Consider the following 22162-nt stretch of genomic DNA (forward strand, 5'->3'; position numbering starts at 1 on the left):
TGCCGTCATATGTATTTTTACTACAAAATACAGTATAGTGGGTTTCATTTGCTCCCTTTTTAAATGCTTTTACAATATATATTTTTGAGATTGAGAATACATGCGCTGGTTTTATAACTGTTTTACGAAATAGACACAAGTAATCGAAACTACATTCAATGGTTAAATTATTAAACCGAATATGCCCCTTTTTAGTCTGGTAATCTAAGAATTAGGGAACAGACACCCTAATTGACGCGAATCCTAAAGATGGATCTATTGGGCCCAACAAGCCCCATCCAAAGTACCGGATGCTTTAGTACTTCGAATTTATCATGTCCGAAGGGAGTCCCTAAATGATGGGGATATTCTATATGCATCTTGTTAAGGTCAGTTACCAGGTGTTCACCATATGAATGATTTTTATCTCTATGTATGGGATTTATATTGAAATATGAAATCTTGTGGTCTATTAAAATGATGGAAATGATTATTTATGTTAAACTAATGAACTCACCAACCTTTTGGTTGACAATTTAAAGCATGTTTATTCTCAGGTATGAAAGAAATTTTTCGCTGTGCATTTGCTCATTTTAGAGATATTACTTGGAGTCATTCATGACATATTTCAAAAGATGTTGCATTCGAGTCGTTGAGTTCATCAAGATTATTATTAAGTCAATTATAGTTGGATATATTATGAAATGGTATGCATGCCGTCAACTTTCGATGTAATGAAAGTTTGTCTTTTAAAAACGAATTCAATGTTTGTAAAATGTATCATATAGAGGTCAAGTACCTCGCGATGTAATCAACTATTGTGAATCGTTTATAATCGATATGAACTGGTCATTTCATTTAGTATCAGAGCGGTGGTCTTAGCGAACCAGGTCTTGCATTAGTGTGTCTAACTGATAGTTGTTTAGATGCTTTAGTGGGTCTGGACTTCGACTGTGTCTGCATGTTAAAAGTTTTGCTTATCATTTAGTGTTGAAAATTATTTGCTTATCATTCTTAAAGTCTAGACACGTCTTACTGCCTCTATTACATAGACAGTGTATAGATAAATTCACGTATCTGTTATTGTTACCTTTGCCTGGCAGCTTCCGTAGATTCCTCCGTAACTTATGGGATTTTAGTATTATATATGCATATGTAAATTATGTATTGCAGGTTACTAATCTACATCCTATAATCTATTTCTTATCGAAAATCCTTCATCTGCTCGTACGAGATGAATCCCTCCACCAGTTCGAGTCCCTCAGATTTCGACAGCTATTCCGATATGGATTTCCACTCGAACTTCGAAAGCAGTGTAACCTAAATGAATCAACCAATCAGCCATCCCCAATTCATCTGATGGGTTCGTAGTCTGCTAGATCATTAGAGACAAGAAGAAGGTGATCCCTTCCATCCACCGATTTTCCCTCTTAGCGAAGAACCTGAAGCACTTACCGGTGAACCTGTTCGAAACACCATTTTCTCTCTCATTTCCAGAGTATCTCGATACGATTATATTCTATCCACAATTATAAACCTTATTCATCCGCTCGTTCTGACCGACAATCATCCCGGAATAATAAAAGAAGTCAACGAACTTCGCGCTCGAGTAATCAATTTGAAAAATATGGTGCAAAACGTATCGGCTTCAACAACATCAACGGCACCAACAGTACCACCAACATCAATACCAGTACCACAACAACTCAAGTTTCAGCATCACACGCCTCAACATCTCATTATGTACCTCGAGCATAATCATCATTCTACAAATCGTTTCACATCATTTATCTTCATTCTTCTTGGCAATTATGTAATCTCTAATATCTTAGAGATTATGTATTCTAGTTCTAACGGTAAATCAAATGAGTTTAATATCATATTAACTCATTAAATCCATGATTACATCTGAAGAAAATATATATGTATATATGTTTTCATAAAGATTGTAATTAAAATTCTTTTGTACAAACTGTTAATGGTGAAAATATTTTAACGGGTAGGTAATACCCGAGGAATATTTAGATTTCACATTAATAAGTTAAACTGTACATTCTTCGAATCTAATTCAACAGTCATTTACTATCCTACTTACATCCACAAATATACGTATCCGTTCACCGCAAAATAACCATTTTCATTCAATTTCATATTTGGATTTTGACTCACCAGAATCCAACAAGTGGCATAATGAAGAAAACATTGGACAAAAATAAAATTTGTTAGATACAAACAAATTATCTATGAGAAATTTTGTTAAGAATCCACGCTAACTGTTTCTAGCTAACTGTTCCTAGCTGACTGATTACATTTTATTTATCGCATTTTATTTATCACAATTTTATTTATCGTCATTTAAATTCTGTTATTTATTTTACGCACTTTAAATATCGGGACACGTATACAAGGTTTTGACATATCATATCGACGCATCTATATATATTATTTGGAATCACCATAGACACTCTATATGCAGTAATGATCGAGTTAGCTATACAGGGTTGAGGTTGATTCTACAATAATATATATACTTTGAGTTGTGATCGAGTCTGAGACATGTATACGGGTCACGATACGTATTAATTAATTCGAATATTATATATTAAACTATATATGAATTATCGGACTGTTAACTGTGGACTATCGACTGTGGACTAATAACATTGGACAATCAAAATGAATTAAAATATTGATTAAAACATATGAAACTAAAAATTTCTTCAAGTTGCCACTTGATTTCATTTTAAACCTCATTTGTATCTCGATGATTACAATCTGCGTTCAAACCTTTCATGAATCTTGAAAACACCTCAATCGAGAGGATGAACCAACCGCACTTCATCTACAGAAGAAAAGATTGATGCATATGTTATGCACCTGAAAAACTCTCGGAATCTGAGTAAACGTTTAACACATATCTGTGCTAGCTCCTTTGGCGTTGTTATTACCAAAAATAACTTTACAATCCCTCTTCAAATTAGACAATTTTGTCACAGTTCCAGCAAATCAACTTCGACTTTCATTCGGATTAGTCTTATTATAACCTCGATGTATAAGCTTGCCTTTCTTCATCGTTACCAGAGAACCGTTTATATTCCACCACATTATCAGTAAACTTACCAGCAACTTCATTACTCATTAGCTTAAGTCTCTCAGAAAAACCATTATATTTATTTGTTAAAACCTATTCATATACTCATCTACATCTTATAACGAGAATTACCACATCAATTATCAGGAATTAGCAATTAGTATTTTTGAATTTCGCAACATTTCTTCATCAACAGTTATATGTATACATATAACACTTAGTTATTAGAATTATGATCTTCCACTCCGAAATTTTGAAAAGCACTCAGTATACGAATCAATACTTTGAATGTTGAAAAAGATGAATGAAGCAACAACAACTGTAAACGACCTTAACAGTCGAAAGTTGATGATAAAGAATGAAGTGTTGAAAACGCTCAATAGAAAATTTAGTACCAAAATGTGGATTATGCAAAATTATGAAGGAGACTGTGGACAAATCACAAGGTCTAAACTTATAAAACAAAATCCTGATGATTCTAATTCTGATGAAATCTTTAGCGAATACCTTTCTCCTTAATCGCTCTAAATCATCGTGAATGAATTTCTTCATCACAATTTGATTCTAAAATTCTAAGATATTATTGTATCTTTCACTATCAATATCCTCAATATTTCTGAAGATATCTTCATAAATATTCTCGTCCGATATTAATTATTTCTCCGCGCTATCTATGTTATCTCATAAAAGGGAACTGTTTTAGTTTCTATATTCTGTAAATCTTCGAATTTAAAAATATGAATGTTTTGAAGTAGTGTTGCAAACTGATGCATGAGTTAGTATAATATAATGACACTTGATTAATGTGATTATATTACAGTAAGTCATGCTGAGTTTCTAATGGAACGTGATGATTCACAGATTTTAACGTCATCATGTGCCAGGTTACACGACTCTTGCATTCTACTTAACCTCTAAGCATATCAAGGAAATATTTTCTTGATGATTCGGCATTTTCCACGGTATTCTGGTAATTTGACAAAATCAAGATCGTGCCATTACAATTTCCTTCTTAGAACATTAACTATGTTCATTCCGAAATTCATATCTACAAATTCTGGACCATTACATGCGATGCTTATTGGCAAGAAGAGAAAACAAAAGAATGAAGCTCCGAAATAGAAATTAGAGTATAAATCGCAGCAAATAGGGGAGAGTATTAACTGTGGATGACAATGATTATAGAAGACAGAAGATGGGACTTCGAAATATAAAGGAAAATATAAAGCCCAAGAAAAAATGCCAAAATTACAAACCGTGGATATTAATACGAATAGCAATATAAAGACATGGTATAATTAAGAATAGTATCACTCCAAGGTAATAGTAGAAGTAAACATATTTTTATTTTTTTTGTGGAAGATTGAAAAGAAGGATGACAGAAGTGATAATTAGAAAACATATCAAGGATTAGAACGGGATTAAGCATTTTCACAATCTTTTGGATGTATGAATGAAGTAAGAAAGTATAGGAATGGTGAGAATAATAAAACGGAAGAGGTAAATTTATAATGGAAACATCCGACAGAGCAATCAAGGTAGATGACTGCATTTAATTAAAGAGATCTTAATTTCCTTAAACACTGACGAATCAAATCTTATATAGATAACAAGGATTTTCAATGAAATCCCTTAAATTCCAAAATTCAACCATGACTACGTCAAAAGTTATGACAAAACTTATTTTCCTCATTCCACTATTTTATGATAGCTTCACTCGTACTCTTCACATAAACGATTTGTTTTATCCATATCACTCACTGATGATAAAACTTTAAATTCCAGCTCATATGAGTCATGAAAACATACTTAATGTCAACCATAACCATTCCGATCAAATTTCGGGACGAAATTTCTTTAACGGGTAGGTACTGTGATGACCCGGAAATTTTCGACCAAATTTAAAGTTAATCTTTATATGTTTCCGACACGATAAGCAAAGTCTGAAAGGTTGAGTCTCAAAAAGTTTGAACTGTTATCATATATGCAAATACCATTCGACTATTCCTGATGATTCACGAACCACTATTTGTAAATAGATACATACATACATATATATATATATATATATATATATATATATATATATATATATATATATATATATATTAATTTGGAATACAAATTAAAATATTATATGAGTTAATTAATTTTGTAAATAAAATAATATATGATATTATTATTAAAATAAACCTATATATATGTAAAGTATATTGAATATTTATGATTTCGAATTTATTTAATAAACGATAATAGCACTCGTTTGTCAGTCGATTGATATTAAGCAAGTTAAATTCAAACTTATAGGATTTTAAAATAAATGGTGATTCGAAAATGAGTTATATAATTTATAGGCTTATTAAATATGTATGTAGGAACTATTTGTTAAGTTTTAAATTTTTTTATATTTTACCTGAGATCGAGCGTGGACAGTGAGTTAATTTTTATTTAATAATTTTAAATAATTAATGATCGAAATAATTAAATATATGTAAACTAAAAATTTCGGATTTTTAGGAACACTTTTATATACTAACTGTTTAGCGATGGACACGATATAATTGGGAGTCGACATAGAGTGAATCCAAATACCCGACTGCATACTGTTTTCATGTGAATTATGATTACTGTGCCAAATTGAAAGATTTAATTACTTTTGATTCTAATTGTTAAGATATTTTATTTTTATAATATTATTAATTATTAATGTTTTCTTTTTACAACCGATCACCATCTATCTATCAATTATGTATATCTAAGATGCATATACACACTTGCAAAAGCAGAGAACCAACATATAAATCACCTTTCTGTTCCATCAACACACCACACCTGCACAGACTAACAACCACTTACGTTTTTTTATTGTTTCTTCCTTGTCTATGCATACTATCATATCCACAAACTCATTGTACTGAATAATAATTTGGGTAACAGCTCACTTGATGCTCCGTTTCCTTTCCCATCCTTCTTTTCATCTATTTAACCAATTATATATACCCATTTAGTTATGCATATGAGACATATTATACACAATACCCTTTTCCTACTTCTAATTAATTGAACCTTCACCTACAACAACCTTATATCACCTCTATCTCTCCTTCTCTCTCTCTCTCTCTTGAAAACCATTATAACAGCCACCACCACTTACGATATCCATTGTTGCTGTCTTAATGATAAAACGTGAAGATAATGGGAGAAAAACACCGAGGTTGCAGCTGGTTACTATCGGCTTTGCTACTGCAACTACGAACTGGTATTGTAACTATTTCGATTCTGTTCAGTGCTCGAAACTCACTCAAGAACATTACCTCTAGTTTTTTGGACCTAACCACCAAAACCGGAACGGTTCCTAATCGAAATGCAACCAAGAACAACCCTATACCTACTGCTTTATAATACCTACTGCTACACTACCTATTTATGTTCCTAACCTACTGTTTCAGCTTGAACCAAACGAAACCAAACACCCTATTTCATTTTGTTTTCATGTTGCACGATATATGTCAAGTATGCTGTTCGGATTACTCGTTTACTGCTCGAGAACAAAACTTAAAAACCCTCTTCTTGTTATTATCGATACAAACCATTCAAAACATCAAACGGATGCACCTGCCATGTTGCTGTTTAATTTGAAGATGGCAGCTGCTTTATTCTGTTTAGGAGCTTGAAGATGAACGCGTAATGACTGATAATGAGGTTTTAGTTGGATCATTTTATAATGAGTCGAAGACCCACCCATCATTTCTGTCGACCCACTTACTTGGCAAAAGTTAAACATTAAAGAAAATGGGACGATTTAAGAGTATGGCCGACAAGAATATTTCTCATAAACATAACTGTTAAAGAAAAATCGAGTTGTCACAAGAACTTGTATTGGACCACCATGTTCCTTTTTGGGAGTCGTAATGTAGTGACCCGAACTTTTCCATGTTTATATATATTAATTGAGATTGATATTTACATGATTAAATGTTTTCAGCATGTTAAGCAATCAAACTTGTTAAGACTTGATTAACTGAAATAGGTTTCATATAGACAATTGACCACCCAAGTTGACCGGTGATTCACGAACGTTAAAACTTGTAAAAACTATATGATGACATATATATGGATATATATATATTGTTAACATGATACTATGATAAGTAAATATATCATTAAGTATATTAACAATGAACTACATATGTAAAAACAAGACTACTAACTTAATGATTTTTAAACGAGACATATATGTAACGATTATCGTTGTAAAGACATTTAATGTATATATATCATATTAAGAGATATTCATACATGATAATATCATGATAATATAATAATTTAAAATCTCATTTGATATTATAAACATTGGGTTAACAACATTTAACAAGATCGTTAACCTAAAGGTTTCAAAACAACATTTACATGTAACGACTAACGATGACTTAACGACTCAGTTAAAATGTATATACATGTAGTGTTTTAATATGTATTCATACACTTTTGAAAGACTTCAAGACACTTATCAAAATACTTCTACTTAACAAAAATGCTTACAATTACATCCTCGTTCAGTTTCATCAACAATTCTACTCGTATGCACCCGTATTCGTACTCGTACAATACACAGCTTTTAGATGTATGTACTATTGGTATATACACTCCAATGATCAGCTCTTAGCAGCCCATGTGAGTCACCTAACACATGTGGGAACCATCATTTGGCAACTAGCATGAAATATCTCATAAAATTACAAAAATATGAGTAATCATTCATGACTTATTTACATGAAAACAAAATTTCATATCCTTTATATCTAATCCATACACCAACGACCAAAAACACCTACAAACACTTTCATTCTTCAATTTTCTTCATCTAATTGATCTCTCTCAAGTTCTATCTTCAAGTTCTAAGTGTTCTTCATAAATTCCAAAAGTTCTAGTTTCATAAAATCAAGAATACTTTCAAGTTTTCTAGCTCACTTCCAATCTTGTAAGGTGATCATCCAATCTCAAGAAATCTTTGTTTCTTACAGTAGGTTATCATCCTAATACAAGGTAATAATCATATTCAAACTTTGGTTCAATTTCTATAACTATAACAATCTTATTTCAAGTGATGATCTTACTTGAACTTGTTTTCGTGTCATGATTTTGCTTCAAGAACTTCGAGCCATCCAAGGATCCATTGAAGCTAGATCCATTTTTCTCTTTTCCAGTAGGTTTATCCAAGGAACTTAAGGTAGTAATGATGTTCATAACATCATTCGATTCATACATATAAAGCTATCTTATTCGAAGGTTTAAACTTGTAATCACTAGAACATAGTTTAGTTAATTCTAAACTTGTTCGCAAACAAAAGTTAATCCTTCTAACTTGACTTTTAAAATCAACTAAACACATGTTCTATATCTATATGATATGATAACTTAATGATTTAAAACCTGGAAACACGAAAAACACCGTAAAACCGGATTTACGCCGTCGTAGTAACACAGCGGGCTGTTTCGGGTTAGTTAATTAAAAACTATGATAAACTTTGATTTAAAAGTTGTTATTCTGAGAAAATGATTTTTATTATGAACATGAAACTATATCCAAAAATTATGGTTAAACTCAAAGTGGAAGTATGTTTTCTAAAATGGTCATCTAGACGTCGTTCTTTCGACTGAAATGACTACCTTTACAAAAACGACTTGTAACTTATTTTTCCGACTATAAACCTATACTTTTTCTGTTTAGATTCATAAAATAGAGTTCAATATGAAACCATAGCAATTTGATTCACTCAAAACGGATTTAAAATGAAGAAGTTATGGGTAAAACAAGATTGGATAATTTTTCTCATTTTAGCTACGTGAAAATTGGTAACAAATCTATTCCAACCATAACTTAATCAACTTGTATTGTATATTATGTAATCTTGAGATACCATAGACACGTATACAATGTTTTGACCTATCATGTCGACACATCTATATATATTTCGGAACAACCATAGACACTCTATATGTGAATGTTGGAGTTAGCTATACAGGATTGAGGTTGATTCCAAAATATATATAGTTTGAGTTGTGATCAATACTGAGATACGTATACACTGGGTCGTGGATTGATTCAAGATAATATTTATCGATTTATTTCTGTACATCTAATTGTGGACAACTAGTTGTAGGTTACTAACGAGGACAGCTGACTTAATAAACTTAAAACATCAAAATATATTAAAAGTGTTGTAAATATATTTTGAACATACTTTGATATATATGTATATATTATTATAGGTTCGTGAATCAACCAGTGGCCAAGTCTTACTTCCCAACGAAGTAAAAATCTGTGAAAGTGAGTTATAGTCCCACTTTTAAAATCTAATATTTTTGGGATGAGAATACATGCAGGTTTTATAAATGATTTACAAAATAGACACAAGTACGTGAAACTACATTCTATGGTTGAATTATCGAAATCGAATATGCCCCTTTTTATTAAGTCTGGTAATCTAAGAATGAGGGAACAGACACCCTAATTGACGCGAATCCTAAAGATAGATCTATCGGGCCCAACAAGCCCCATCTAAAGTACCGGATGCTTTAGTACTTCGAAATTTATATCATATCCGAAGGGTGTCCCGGAATGATGGGGATATTCTTATATATGCATCTTGTTAATGTCGGTTACCAGGTGTTCACCATATGAATGATTTTTATCTCTATGTATGGGATGTGTATTGAAATATGAAATCTTGTGGTCTATTTTTACGATTTGATATATATAGGTTAAACCTATAACTCACCAACATTTTTGTTGACGTTTAAAGCATGTTTATTCTCAGGTGAATATTAAGAGCTTCCGCTGTTGCATACTAAAATAAGGACAAGATTTGGAGTCCATGTTTGTATGATATTGTGTAAAAACTGCATTCAAGAAACTGATTTTGATGTAACATATTGTATTGTAAACCATTATGTAATGGTCGTGTGTAAACAAGATATTTTAGATTATCATTATTTGATAATCTACGTAAAGCTTTTTAAACCTTTATTGATGAAATAAAGGTTATGGTTTGATTTAAAAATGAATGCAGTCTTTGAAAAACGTCTCATATAGAGGTCAAAACCTCGCAACGAAATCAATTAATATGGAACGTTTTTAATCAATAAGAACGGGACACTTCAGTTGGTATCCGAGCGTTGGTCTTAGAGAACCAGAATTTTGCATTAGTGTTTCTTATCGAGTTTGTTAGTATGCATTAGTGAGTCTGGACTTCGACCGTGTTTACTTGAAAAATGATTGGTTAACAAATTTTGTTGGAAACTATATTTTTTTAACATGTGAATATTATGTGATATATTAATCTCTTAACGCGTTTGATATTATGTGATAGATGTCTACCTCTAGAACAAGTTCCATTGACTCACCTAATAATAATGAAGAGTCAAATGTAAATTGGAATGATTCGTGGACTGATTCACAAGTTCCCGAAGAGGAACCGGAAGAAGAGTCGGAACCGGAAGAAGAATCGGAACCGGAAGAAGAATCGGAACCGGATGAAGAAGTAGAACCGGTGGGGGAAATAATAAAACGGTTAAGTAAAAGAAAATCCTCAACCAACCGACCAAGGTTAATTATGGTCAATGGTGTTTCCGCCAAGGAAGCAAAATATTGGGAGGATTACAAATTCTCCGATGAATCGGATTCCGACGAGAATTCCGATGATGTTATAGAAATTACCCCAACTGAATTTAAAAAGGCAAAAGAAAATAATAAGGGAAAGGGCATAAAAATAGAGAAATCTAATTCCAACCCCGATGAACTTTATATGTATCGTCAACCCCCGAAGTCCTTAAGTTGTAACAATGACCCGGGAACCTCTAAACCACCAGGTTTTTCTAAACCGTTGTGGAAAACGACAGTTAGTATTAGGGGAACATCATATATCCCTAGAAACTTGGCAAAACGAACCAAAACCGAAGAAGAAGAAACGAGCGAGTCGGAATAAGATAGTTGTATTCGTGTGCTGTAGTATATGTAATATAGTGTGCTTATGCTTTATGATATATGTAAAAATTGCTTGTATTAATAAGTATTTTTTATGAATCTAACTCTTGTCTATTTTACAGTTTAAAAACACAAAATGGATAGACAACCCAATATTTTAAGAGACCTACCCGGAGACATGATTGATGAAATCTTGTCTAGAGTCGGTCAGAATTCCTCGGCACAACTATTTAAGGCGAGATCAGTTTGTAAGACATTCGAAGAACGTTCCAAGAATGTCTTGGTTTATAAGAGACTTTCGTTTGAAAGATGGGGGATATCACATTAGGAAACCCATAAGTTACGATGTGTTTACTTTGACGCATATATTGCGGGGAACCCAAATGCTATTTTACGCAACGGGTTAAGAAATTATTTTGACTCAATATATCCGAATATTGGACTTCGTGATTTAGAAAAAGCGGCTAACATGCAACATAAAGAAGCATGTTATGCTTACGGATTAGTAATGTTCACTTCTCACCAAAGTGAGAACAAGAACATCGGGCTACAACTATTAAACAAAACGTTTCCACAAGTGACGGAGTCGGTAATTGGGGTAAGAAATGAGGTTTTTAGATTGTTACGGGACTGTTGGACATTACGTAACCCTCGTCCTTTTGACGACGTTACAACACGCTGTCTTATCAACGGCCATAACGGTTATGTTCCACAAGACCAAGGATGGAAAGTAATCCTAGTAAAACCAGAATGCATGACTTGTTTCTGGACGTATGAATTACGTGTCTTTATTGCCTTTGCTGAACGACTTGTGTACTAGCTAGAATTATCTTCACAACTATCTTGTATGCTTTATGTAAAATAAGCGGTATTGTAAGTTTGTAGAATATTGTATAAAAGTTTGAACGCGAAATATTATTATAATCAGTTTTTCATATAGAATTGTAGTAGTTTAATTGTATATTAGCTACTAAGTATGAACTTAACGGGTAGGTACTACCCGAATTTAAACTTATAAAACGCTAATATGAAGAAAAAGCTTTTATAAATGAGTTCATATTATGCTACGAAATACTATTAACTACTCTTAATATTCTGTATGATTAACTTGTTCCATTTGACTATTTTGAAGGAAATGGCACCGACTACTCGGCACACCGTGAATATGAATGAAGAGGAATTCCGTACTTTTCTAGCTTCAAACATAGCCGCAGTACAGGCTGCGCTACATACCAACAATAACCTTGGATCTAGCAGTACAGGAAATCGTGTAGGATGCACCTACAAAGAATTCACTGCCTGCAAACCTTTGGAATTTGATGGAACCGAAGGACCGATCGGATTGAAACGGTGGACCGAGAAGGTCGAATCGGTGTTTGCCATAAGTAAGTGTACTGAAGAGGACAAAGTGAAGTACGCTACGCATACCTTCACAGGTTCTGCGTTAACATGGTGGAATACCTATCTAGAGCAAGTGGGACAAGACGATGCGTACGCACTACCGTGGTCAGCATTCAAGCACTTGATGAACGAGAAGTACCGTCCCAGAACCGAGGTCAATAAGCTCAAGACAGAACTTAGAGGGTTACGAACCCAAGGATTTGATATTACCACGTACGAAAGACGATTCACAGAATTGTGCCTATTGTGTCCGGGAGCATTCGAAGATGAGGAAGAGAAGATCGACGCGTTTGTGAAAGGCTTACCGGAAAGAATCCAAGAAGATATAAGTTCACACGAGCCCGCCTCTATACAACAGGCATGTAGAATGGCTCACAAACTAGTGAACCAGATTGAAGAAAGAATTAAAGAACAGACTGCTGAAGAGGCCAATGTGAAGCAAGTCAAAAGAAAGTGGGAGGAAAACGGTGATAAGAATCACCAATACAGCAACAACAGCAATTACAACAATAATCGCAACAATTATCCCAACCTTCTTTTCATCTATTTAACCAATTATATATACCCATTTAGTTATGCATATGAGACATATTATACACAATACCCTTTTCCTACTTCTAATTAATTGAACCTTCACCTACAACAACCTTATATCACCTCTATCTCTCCTTCTCTCTCTCTCTCTCTTGAAAACCATTATAACAGCCACCACCACTTACGATATCCATTGTTGCTGTCTTAATGATAAAACGTGAAGATAATGGGAGAAAAACACCGAGGTTGCAGCTGGTTACTATCGGCTTTGCTACTGCAACTACGAACTGGTATTGTAACTATTTCGATTCTGTTCAGTGCTCGAAACTCACTCAAGAACATTACCTCTAGTTTTTTGGACCTAACCACCAAAACCGGAACGGTTCCTAATCGAAATGCAACCAAGAAAAACCCTATACCTACTGCTTTATAATACCTACTGCTACACTACCTATTTATGTTCCTAACCTACTGTTTCAGCTTGAACCAAACGAAACCAAACACCCCATTTCATTTTGTTTTCATGTTGCACGATATATGTCAAGTATGCTGTTCGGATTACTCGTTTACTGCTCGAGAACAAAACTTAAAAACCCTCTTCTTGTTATTATCGATACAAACCATTCAAAACATCAAACGGATGCACCTGCCATGTTGCTGTTTAATTTGAAGATGGCAGCTGCTTTATTATGTTTAGGAGCTTGAAGATGAACGCGTAATGACTGATAATGAGGTTTTAGTTGGATCATTTTATAATGAGTCGAAGACCCACCCATCATTTCTGTCGACCCACTTACTTGGCAAAAGTTAAACATTAAAGAAAATGGGACGATTTAAGAGTATGGCCGACAAGAATATTTCTCATAAACATAACTGTTAAAGAAAAATCGAGTTGTCACAAGAACTTGTATTGGACCACCATGTTCCTTTTTGGGAGTCGTAATGTAGTGACCCGAACTTTTCCATGTTTATATATATTAATTGAGATTGATATTTACATGATTAAATGTTTTCAGCATGTTAAGCAATCAAACTTGTTAAGACTTGATTAACTGAAATAGGTTTCATATAGACAATTGACCACCCAAGTTGACCGGTGATTCACGAACGTTAAAACTTGTAAAAACTATATGATGACATATATATGGATATATATATATTGTTAACATGATACTATGATAAGTAAATATATCATTAAGTATATTAACAATGAACTACATATGTAAAAACAAGACTACTAACTTAATGATTTTTAAACGAGACATATATGTAACGATTATCGTTGTAAAGACATTTAATGTATATATATCATATTAAGAGATATTCATACATGATAATATCATGATAATATAATAATTTAAAATCTCATTTGATATTATAAACATTGGGTTAACAACATTTAACAAGATCGTTAACCTAAAGGTTTCAAAACAACATTTACATGTAACGACTAACGATGACTTAACGACTCAGTTAAAATGTATATACATGTAGTGTTTTAATATGTATTCATACACTTTTGAAAGACTTCAAGACACTTATCAAAATACTTCTACTTAACAAAAATGCTTACAATTACATCCTCGTTCAGTTTCATAAACAATTCTACTCGTATGCACCCGTATTCGTACTCGTACAATACACAGCTTTTAGATGTATGTACTATTGGTATATACACTCCAATGATCAGCTCTTAGCAGCCCATGTGAGTCACCTAACACATGTGGGAACCATCATTTGGCAACTAGCATGAAATATCTCATAAAATTACAAAAATATGAGTAATCATTCATGACTTATTTACATGAAAACAAAATTTCATATCCTTTATATCTAATCCATACACCAACGACCAAAAACACCTACAAACACTTTCATTCTTCAATTTTCTTCATCTAATTGATCTCTCTCAAGTTCTATCTTCAAGTTCTAAGTGTTCTTCATAAATTCCAAAAGTTCTAGTTTCATAAAATCAAGAATACTTTCAAGTTTTCTAGCTCACTTCCAATCTTGTAAGGTGATCATCCAATCTCAAGAAATCTTTGTTTCTTACAGTAGGTTATCATCCTAATACAAGGTAATAATCATATTCAAACTTTGGTTCAATTTCTATAACTATAACAATCTTATTTCAAGTGATGATCTTACTTGAACTTGTTTTCGTGTCATGATTTTGCTTCAAGAACTTCGAGCCATCCAAGGATCCATTGAAGCTAGATCCATTTTTCTCTTTTCCAGTAGGTTTATCCAAGGAACTTAAGGTAGTAATGATGTTCATAACATCATTCGATTCATACATATAAAGCTATCTTATTCGAAGGTTTAAACTTGTAATCACTAGAACATAGTTTAGTTAATTCTAAACTTGTTCGCAAACAAAAGTTAATCCTTCTAACTTGACTTTTAAAATCAACTAAACACATGTTCTATATCTATATGATATGATAACTTAATGATTTAAAACCTGGAAACACGAAAAACACCGTAAAACCGGATTTACGCCGTCGTAGTAACACAGCGGGCTGTTTCGGGTTAGTTAATTAAAAACTATGATAAACTTTGATTTAAAAGTTGTTATTCTGAGAAAATGATTTTTATTATGAACATGAAACTATATCCAAAAATTATGGTTAAACTCAAAGTGGAAGTATGTTTTCTAAAATGGTCATCTAGACGTCGTTCTTTCGACTGAAATGACTACCTTTACAAAAACGACTTGTAACTTATTTTTCCGACTATAAACCTATACTTTTTCTGTTTAGATTCATAAAATAGAGTTCAATATGAAACCATAGCAATTTGATTCACTCAAAACGGATTTAAAATGAAGAAGTTATGGGTAAAACAAGATTGGATAATTTTTCTCATTTTAGCTACGTGAAAATTGGTAACAAATCTATTCCAACCATAACTTAATCAACTTGTATTGTATATTATGTAATCTTGAGATACCATAGACACGTATACAATGTTTCGACCTATCATGTCGACACATCTATATATATTTCGGAACAACCATAGACACTCTATATGTGAATGTTGGAGTTAGCTATACAGGATTGAGGTTGATTCCAAAATATATATAGTTTGAGTTGTGATCAATACTGAGATACGTATACACTGGGTCGTGGATTGATTCAAGATAATATTTATCGATTTATTTCTGTACATCTAATTGTGGACAACTAGTTGTAGGTTACTAACGAGGACAGCTGACTTAATAAACTTAAAACATCAAAATATATTAAAAGTGTTGTAAATATATTTTGAACATACTTTGATATATATGTATATATTATTATAGGTTCGTGAATCAACCAGTGGCCAAGTCTTACTTCCCAACGAAGTAAAAATCTGTGAAAGTGAGTTATAGTCCCACTTTTAAAATCTAATATTTTTGGGATGAGAATACATGCAGGTTTTATAAATGATTTACAAAATAGACACAAGTACGTGAAACTACATTCTATGGTTGAATTATCGAAATCGAATATGCCCCTTTTTATTAAGTCTGGTAATCTAAGAATGAGGGAACAGACACCCTAATTGACGCGAATCCTAAAGATAGATCTATCGGGCCCAACAAGCCCCATCTAAAGTACCGGATGCTTTAGTACTTCGAAATTTATATCATATCCGAAGGGTGTCCCGGAATGATGGGGATATTCTTATATATGCATCTTGTTAATGTCGGTTACCAGGTGTTCACCATATGAATGATTTTTATCTCTATGTATGGGATGTGTATTGAAATATGAAATCTTGTGGTCTATTTTTACGATTTGATATATATAGGTTAAACCTATAACTCACCAACATTTTTGTTGACGTTTAAAGCATGTTTATTCTCAGGTGAATATTAAGAGCTTCCGCTGTTGCATACTAAAATAAGGACAAGATTTGGAGTCCATGTTTGTATGATATTGTGTAAAAACTGCATTCAAGAAACTGATTTTGATGTAACATATTGTATTGTAAACCATTATGTAATGGTCGTGTGTAAACAAGATATTTTAGATTATCATTATTTGATAATCTACGTAAAGCTTTTTAAACCTTTATTGATGAAATAAAGGTTATGGTTTGATTTAAAAATGAATGCAGTCTTTGAAAAACGTCTCATATAGAGGTCAAAACCTCGCAACGAAATCAATTAATATGGAACGTTTTTAATCAATAAGAACGGGACACTTCAGTTGGTATCCGAGCGTTGGTCTTAGAGAACCAGAATTTTGCATTAGTGTTTCTTATCGAGTTTGTTAGTATGCATTAGTGAGTCTGGACTTCGACCGTGTTTACTTGAAAAATGATTGGTTAACAAATTTTGTTGGAAACTATATTTTTTTAACATGTGAATATTATGTGATATATTAATCTCTTAACGCGTTTGATATTATGTGATAGATGTCTACCTCTAGAACAAGTTCCATTGACTCACCTAATAATAATGAAGAGTCAAATGTAAATTGGAATGATTCGTGGACTGATTCACAAGTTCCCGAAGAGGAACCGGAAGAAGAGTCGGAACCGGAAGAAGAATCGGAACCGGAAGAAGAATCGGAACCGGATGAAGAAGTAGAACCGGTGGGGGAAATAATAAAACGGTTAAGTAAAAGAAAATCCTCAACCAACCGACCAAGGTTAATTATGGTCAATGGTGTTTCCGCCAAGGAAGCAAAATATTGGGAGGATTACAAATTCTCCGATGAATCGGATTCCGACGAGAATTCCGATGATGTTATAGAAATTACCCCAACTGAATTTAAAAAGGCAAAAGAAAATAATAAGGGAAAGGGCATAAAAATAGAGAAATCTAATTCCAACCCCGATGAACTTTATATGTATCGTCAACCCCCGAAGTCCTTAAGTTGTAACAATGACCCGGGAACCTCTAAACCACCAGGTTTTTCTAAACCGTTGTGGAAAACGACAGTTAGTATTAGGGGAACATCATATATCCCTAGAAACTTGGCAAAACGAACCAAAACCGAAGAAGAAGAAACGAGCGAGTCGGAATAAGATAGTTGTATTCGTGTGCTGTAGTATATGTAATATAGTGTGCTTATGCTTTATGATATATGTAAAAATTGCTTGTATTAATAAGTATTTTTTATGAATCTAACTCTTGTCTATTTTACAGTTTAAAAACACAAAATGGATAGACAACCCAATATTTTAAGAGACCTACCCGGAGACATGATTGATGAAATCTTGTCTAGAGTCGGTCAGAATTCCTCGGCACAACTATTTAAGGCGAGATCAGTTTGTAAGACATTCGAAGAACGTTCCAAGAATGTCTTGGTTTATAAGAGACTTTCGTTTGAAAGATGGGGGATATCACATTAGGAAACCCATAAGTTACGATGTGTTTACTTTGACGCATATATTGCGGGGAACCCAAATGCTATTTTACGCAACGGGTTAAGAAATTATTTTGACTCAATATATCCGAATATTGGACTTCGTGATTTAGAAAAAGCGGCTAACATGCAACATAAAGAAGCATGTTATGCTTACGGATTAGTAATGTTCACTTCTCACCAAAGTGAGAACAAGAACATCGGGCTACAACTATTAAACAAAACGTTTCCACAAGTGACGGAGTCGGTAATTGGGGTAAGAAATGAGGTTTTTAGATTGTTACGGGACTGTTGGACATTACGTAACCCTCGTCCTTTTGACGACGTTACAACACGCTGTCTTATCAACGGCCATAACGGTTATGTTCCACAAGACCAAGGATGGAAAGTAATCCTAGTAAAACCAGAATGCATGACTTGTTTCTGGACGTATGAATTACGTGTCTTTATTGCCTTTGCTGAACGACTTGTGTACTAGCTAGAATTATCTTCACAACTATCTTGTATGCTTTATGTAAAATAAGCGGTATTGTAAGTTTGTAGAATATTGTATAAAAGTTTGAACGCGAAATATTATTATAATCAGTTTTTCATATAGAATTGTAGTAGTTTAATTGTATATTAGCTACTAAGTATGAACTTAACGGGTAGGTACTACCCGAATTTAAACTTATAAAACGCTAATATGAAGAAAAAGCTTTTATAAATGAGTTCATATTATGCTACGAAATACTATTAACTACTCTTAATATTCTGTATGATTAACTTGTTCCATTTGACTATTTTGAAGGAAATGGCACCGACTACTCGGCACACCGTGAATATGAATGAAGAGGAATTCCGTACTTTTCTAGCTTCAAACATAGCCGCAGTACAGGCTGCGCTACATACCAACAATAACCTTGGATCTAGCAGTACAGGAAATCGTGTAGGATGCACCTACAAAGAATTCACTGCCTGCAAACCTTTGGAATTTGATGGAACCGAAGGACCGATCGGATTGAAACGGTGGACCGAGAAGGTCGAATCGGTGTTTGCCATAAGTAAGTGTACTGAAGAGGACAAAGTGAAGTACGCTACGCATACCTTCACAGGTTCTGCGTTAACATGGTGGAATACCTATCTAGAGCAAGTGGGACAAGACGATGCGTACGCACTACCGTGGTCAGCATTCAAGCACTTGATGAACGAGAAGTACCGTCCCAGAACCGAGGTCAATAAGCTCAAGACAGAACTTAGAGGGTTACGAACCCAAGGATTTGATATTACCACGTACGAAAGACGATTCACAAAATTGTGCCTATTGTGTCCGGGAGCATTCGAAGATGAGGAAGAGAAGATCGACGCGTTTGTGAAAGGCTTACCGGAAAGAATCCAAGAAGATATAAGTTCACACGAGCCCGCCTCTATACAACAGGCATGTAGAATGGCTCACAAACTAGTGAACCAGATTGAAGAAAGAATTAAAGAACAGACTGCTGAAGAGGCCAATGTGAAGCAAGTCAGAAGAAAGTGGGAGGAAAACGGTGATAAGAATCACCAATACAGCAACAACAGCAATTACAACAATAATCGCAACAATTATCCCAACAATCGCAACATCAATCGCAACTACAACAAATGGCCCAACAACAACAACAACAACAACAACAGCAACTACAACAATCATCCCAACAACAATAATAACCGCAACAACAACAACAATCAGAAGCAGCTATGCCAAAGGTGTGAAAAGTATCACTCGGGGTTCTGCACCAAATTTTGCAACAAGTGTAAAAGAAACGGTCATAGCGCGGCGAAGTGTGAGGTCTACGGACCAGGGGTTAATAGAACGAAAGGAACAAATGGTGTCGGAACGAGTAATGGCGGAGCAAGTAGTGTCGGAGCAAGTTATGCCAATGTAGTTTGTTATAAATGTGGAAAACCAGGCCACATTATTAGAAATTGCCCGAACCAGGAGAACACGAATGGACAAGGCCGCGGAAGAGTTTTCAATATTAATGCGGCAGAGGCACAGGAAGACCCGGAGCTTGTTACGGGTACGTTTCTTATTGACAATAAATCTGCTTACGTTTTATTTGATTCGGGTGCGGATAGAAGCTATATGAGTAGAGATTTTTGTGCTAAATTAAGTTGTCCATTGACGCCTTTGGATAGTAAATTTTTACTCGAATTAGCAAATGGTAAATTAATTTCAGCAAATAATATATTTCGGAATCGAGAAATTAAACTGGTTAGCGAAACATTTAAGATTAATTTGATACCAGTAGAGCTAGGGAGTTTTGATGTGATAATCGGTATGGACTGGTTGAAAGAAGTGAAAGCAGAGATCGTTTGTTACAAAAATGCAATTCGCATTATACGAGAAAAAGGAAAACCCTTAATGGTGTACGGAGAAAAGGGCAACATGAAGCTACATCTTATTAGTAATTTGAAGGCACAAAAACTAATAAGAAAAGGTTGCTATGCTGTTCTAGCACACGTCGAGAAAGTACAAACTGAAGAAAAGAGCATCAATGATGTTCCCATTGCAAAAGAATTTCCCGATGTATTTCCGAAAGAATTACTGGGATTACCCCCACATCGATCTGTTGAATTTCAAATAGATCTTGTACCAGGAGCTGCACCAATAGCTCGTGCTCCTTACAGACTCGCACCCAGCGAGATGAAAGAACTGCAAACCCAATTACAAGAACTTTTAGAGCGTGGTTTCATTCGACCAAGCACATCACCGTAGGGAGCTCCTGTTTTGTTTGTCAAGAAGAAAGATGGTACATTCAGGTTGTGTATCGACTACCGAGAGTTGAACAAACTTACCATCAAGAACCGCTACCCACTACCGAGAATCGACGACTTATTTGATCAACTACAAGGCTCGTCTGTTTATTCAAAGATTGACTTACGTTCCGGGTATCATCAAATGCGGGTGAAAGAAGATGATATTCCAAAGACTGCTTTCAGAACACGTTACGGTCATTATGAGTTTATGGTCATGCCGTTTGGTTTAACTAATGCACCAGCTGTGTTCATGGACCTTATGAACCGAGTGTGTGGACCATACCTTGACAAGTTTGTCATTGTTTTCATTGATGACATACTTATTTACTCAAAGAATGACCAAGAACACGGTGAACATTTGAGAAAGGTGTTAGAAGTATTGAGGAAGGAAGAATTGTACGCTAAGTTTTCAAAGTGTGCATTTTGGTTGGAAGAAGTTTAATTCCTCGGTCACATAGTGAACAAAGAAGGTATTAAGGTGGATCCGGCAAAGATAGAAACTGTTGAAAAGTGGGAAACCCCGAAAACTCCGAAACACATACGTCAGTTTTTAGGACTAGCTGGTTACTACAGAAGGTTCATCCAAGATTTTTCCAGAATAGCAAAACCCTTGACTGCATTAACGCATAAAGGGAAGAAATTTGAATGGAATGATGAACAAGAGAAAGCGTTTCAGTTATTGAAGAAAAAGCTAACTACGGCACCTATATTGTCATTGCCTGAAGGGAATGATGATTTTGTGATTTATTGTGACGCATCAAAGCAAGGTCTCGGTTGTGTATTAATGCAACGAACGAAGGTGATTGCTTATGCATCTAGACAATTGAAGATTCACGAACAAAATTATACGACTCATGATTTGGAATTAGGAGCGGTTGTTTTTGCATTAAAGACTTGGAGGCACTACTTATATGGGGTCAAAAGTATTATATATACCGACCACAAAAGTCTTCAACACATATTTAATCAGAAACAACTGAATATGAGGCAGCGTAGGTGGATTGAATTATTGAATGATTATGACTTTGAGAT

Source organism: Rutidosis leptorrhynchoides, chromosome 9 (assembly GCF_046630445.1).
Source record: "Rutidosis leptorrhynchoides isolate AG116_Rl617_1_P2 chromosome 9, CSIRO_AGI_Rlap_v1, whole genome shotgun sequence".
Taxonomy (NCBI): Eukaryota; Viridiplantae; Streptophyta; class Magnoliopsida; order Asterales; family Asteraceae; genus Rutidosis; species Rutidosis leptorrhynchoides.